Below are 4,501 nucleotides of genomic sequence, written 5' to 3'. Positions count from 1 at the left end.
GCTGTTAGGTAGATTTTTGGTTCCTCTTTCCTGTCATGCTCTCTTTTCTTCATGAATTCTTTTCTTTTTTCTGCCTTAATCTTGCTCATCACCTGTATTTTTTCCAAAAATCTCTTCTCTTTGCCGCTTGTCTCGCGATTCATGTATAGTTTAATCTGTTAGTGTTCTGATGTAAGTCCAGCAGTAGATAGGTTAAGCCTATTTTAACATACTGGAAACTGGTAATCTTCCAGTAGGTATTAATTTAGTTTAACTAAAGCCTGCTGGGACACAAGTAATGGGTTAGTGCATTTGTAAACAGGAATCGCTTGACAAGTGGCCCCCTTCATCCCCCCCTTCCTCGTCCTGATATGGCTCTGCGTAGTCGGCTGGACGTTAAGCAAAAAATCACAAACAAACAAAAAAAATAATTAAGGCAGAGGTCGACAAAGCTCATGAAGACAAGCGTAAATTCAAGCTGGTCTCATGCTGAAATACAAACTTTAATAAATGGTTTTGGGCATCTCCTTCAAAAAGGCATGTATCCGTCAGGGAAGATAATTCAAGCCGCAATTAACCAAAATACTTGTCTCAACAATAGAACATGTATGAATGTGCGAACAAAGCTTCAGCACTAAATGAAGACACGGTTTTAAGATGGACTAGCTGAAGTGTGGGGCAAAGACAGCATGTTGTTGCTTTTTGGCGAAAGCTTACTGAAGAAATATGGACCAGCTAGAAAAAATGACATAGCACAGAGATTGAGACAACTTGCTGCGCCTGTTGGTGCAATATGTAGAGCAAACCTATTCATTACATCTTACCATATAACAGTGGCACAGGCACGGTTGGCCTAGTGGTAAGGCGTCCGCCCCGTGATCGGGAGGGTCGTGGGTTCGAACCCGGCCAGGTCATACCTAAGACTTTAAAATTGGCAATCTAGTGGAGCTCCGCCTGGCGTCAGGCATTATGGGGTTAGTGCTAGGACTGGTTGGTTCGGGTGTCAGAAGAATGTGACTGGGTGAGACATGAAGCCTGTGCTGCGACTTCTGTCTTGTGTGCTGCGACTTCTGTCTTGTGTGTGGCGCACGTTATATGTCAAACCAGCACCGCCCTGATATGGCCCTTCGTGGTCGGCTGGGCGTTAAGCAAAAAAAACCCACAATATAACAGGGGCTCATTTGAAATTGAGGTTGTCAAGAGGAATGTAATCGGGACATTTTTCAAACTAATCGCACCATCGATGCAAACTGCACGCACTCGCACAAATAAATGAAATCTACACACAGCAACACCGACAGCTTTAAATGATTTTAATGTCATTAAAACGGTTTAAACCCAAATAAAATTGAATGAAATCTCACAGATAAATTTACAATGACTATCTGTCTTGCTTGAAGAAAAGAAAAAAACGAAAAGGGAGTGGAACACGGCAACACACATTCTGAGTCACTCCAGGAGCTTCAACAGAAACACAGGTGACGATCGCGGAATGTTGATGTTGAGAACGTCTGACGCATGCAGTATGCGTGCGGTAGCTATTTTCCGCGAAACCCTGCGGAACCCCGGGGGTACCCCGCGAAACCCCGCTTCGGCTTCCGTAATAAGAAAACATTTTGTACCGGTGTCTTAGAGTTTAATAGCTGACAAGGAAATTGAGTAACAAAATAGCGATAAGTCCGACCCCGAAATGAGACCCTGATGTAATACTATTATTTGCTGGGCTATACAAGTTATGTAGGTATGCATGCATGACCCTGGGTCTTGCTGTATGACTGGGAATTGCAGATATGTTCTTCAAAAGATGATGCCGTGTCTGAAGCATCAATATAAACGCTTATAGCTCACAGCTGAAAAGAACACTTCCTTACTAGTACGAAACCAAATGACAAACTATCAATTTGAATACAACACAGCTTCATAAGAACTGCTCAAACAAGGACCAATAAAAGAGAAAACTGAAGACCGTGGCCTTAATCTTACAAGTTTGAAGTTAAAACAAGTTTTGCAAACAATACATGTGAAAGAATGTTGTTATGCCTGAATATTTAAAAAAATTAGTTAGTGTTCCCAGAAACTTGAAATTTGGCATTGTTGTTTATATGTCGACCTAGTACCCAAATATATATAGACATTCTGGAAAACGTTATTTGTTTAGGAATATGGGGAACGTGGATATGGGGACCTTATTAATATTATGTTTTCACATATATATTTAAATCCTAAACAAATAACGTTTTCCAGAATGTCTATATATATTTGGGTACTAGGTCGACATATAAACCACAGTGCGAAATTTCAACTTTCTGGATGTTCTATGTACCATTGTTAAATATCTAGTTATAAGTTCTTTTTTAGTTATACTTTTAAAACGACAAGACATGAACATGTATGTCCTTTTTTTTAATTTTTTTTTTTATTGTTGTTATGTTTGTTTGTTTGTGTGTGTGTTGATCGATTTAATTTTTTTTTAAAGTTAGTGTTCCCAGAAACTTGTATTATATATATAATAAAAGTTTCTGGGAACACTAACTAATTTTTTTTAATATTCAGGCATAACAACATTCTGTCACATGTATTGCTTGCAAAACTTGTTTTAACTTCAAACTTGTAAGATTAAGGCCACGGTCTTCAGTTTTCTCTTTTATTGGTCCTTGTTTGAGCAGTTCTTATGAAGCTAACTCTGACACCAGCCGGTTATTTGGGAACTCGTTTTCAACTGCTTGCAGAAAGTTGAAATTTGTCATTGTGGTTTATATGTCGACTTAGTACCCAAATATAAAAAGACATTCTGGAAAATGTTATTTGTAGGATTTAAATATATATATATGAAAACATAATAAGGTCCCCATATCCACGTTCCCAAAAACCTTGTCTGAATATAATAATATATATAATAAATGTTTCTGGGAACACTAACTTTTTTTTTAATATTCAGGCATAACAACATTCTTTCACATGTTTTGTTTGCAAAACTTGTTTTAACTTCAAACCTGTAAGATTAAGGCCACGGTCTTCAGTTTTCTCTTTTATTGGTCCTTGTTTGAGCAGTTCTTATGAAGCTGTTTTGTATTCAAATTGATAGTTTGTCATTTGGTTTCGTACTAGTAAGGAAGTGTTCTTTTCAGCTGTGAGCTATAAGCGTTTATATTGATGCTTCAGACACGGCATAATCTTTTGAAGAACATATCTGCAATTCCCAGTCATACAGCAAGACAAAAATTGGCTCTTTGCAGTCTGCTGGGCTATACGCGATATGTTATGTATGTATGCATGGCCCTGGGTCTTGCTGTACGACCCTGGGTCTTGCTGTACGACCCTGGGTCTTGCTGTACGACCCTGGGTCTTGCTGTACGGCCCTGGGTCTTGCTGTACGACCCTGGGTCTTGCTGTACGGCCCTGGGTCTTGCTGTACGACCCTGGGTCTTGCTGTACGGCCCTGGGTCTTGCTGTACGGCCCTGGGTCTTGCTGTACGGCCCTGGGTCTTGCTGTACGACCCTGGGTCTTGCTGTACGACCCTGGGTCTTGCTGTACGGCCCTGGGTCTTGCTGTACGGCCCTGGGTCTTGCTGTACGGCCCTGGGTCTTGCTGTACGACCCTGGGTCTTGCTGTACGACCCTGGATCTTGCTGTACGACCCTGGGTCTTGCTGTATGACCATGGGTTTTCATGTCACGTACGACATACAAATCACGATGTTCAAAGTTTTGACGAATTGAGTGTGACTACGATTCGTAAAACTTGAAATAGGAAGGTGTTATTGCTGTGTTTGATTGGTCGATCTTTGTTTAATGACAAAACAATTAATAATGCCAAGATTTTTAATGTGTACATAGTTCCTTTTCAGCTTGTGATTTATAACTCGTTGTGACAAGTTAAAGTTTGTGTAAGCCCTTAATAGACTCTTTGCAGTCCGCTGGGCTATACGCATTATGTATGTATGCATGACTCTGGGGATTGCTGTATGACCCTGGATCTTGCTGTATGACCCTCAATCTTGCTGTATGTCCCTCGGTCTTGCTGTATGACCCTCGGTCTTGATCAACAATGATCTGCATTTTTACTCAATATTTTCCACGAAGTACTGGGATCCTTGTATTTCTATCTACTCTGCTTTAATCTTGCTAAGACAATTATGTTGAGACGTCATAAATCAGTACTGGTATATTCTCGGAATTGCGGTCTGGTACCCTGTGATATCGGTTTGAAAAGTAGGGAAGGAGGCGATGTGAAGTGCCTTTAGTCGCTGCTGTCACAGTGGGGAGATTGCTAATTGGAGAAATGATTGCATGCAGAAAACGTGGTGATTATGATCCCACGTGACATTTTTACCGCCTTTCATTGTGTAAAAATAGCTTAAACGACAAAACAATTAATAATGCCAAGATTGTTAATGTGTACATAGTTCCTTTTCAACTTGTGATTTATAACTTGTTGTGACAAGTTAAAGTTTGTGTGGGCCCTTAATAGGCTCTTTGCGGTCTGCTGTAGGACCCTGTGTCTTGCTGTATGACCCTGTGTC

Source organism: Littorina saxatilis, linkage group LG12 (assembly GCF_037325665.1).
Source record: "Littorina saxatilis isolate snail1 linkage group LG12, US_GU_Lsax_2.0, whole genome shotgun sequence".
In the NCBI taxonomy this organism is placed as follows: domain Eukaryota; kingdom Metazoa; phylum Mollusca; class Gastropoda; order Littorinimorpha; family Littorinidae; genus Littorina; species Littorina saxatilis.
Note: the sequence above shows the minus strand (reverse complement) of the source record.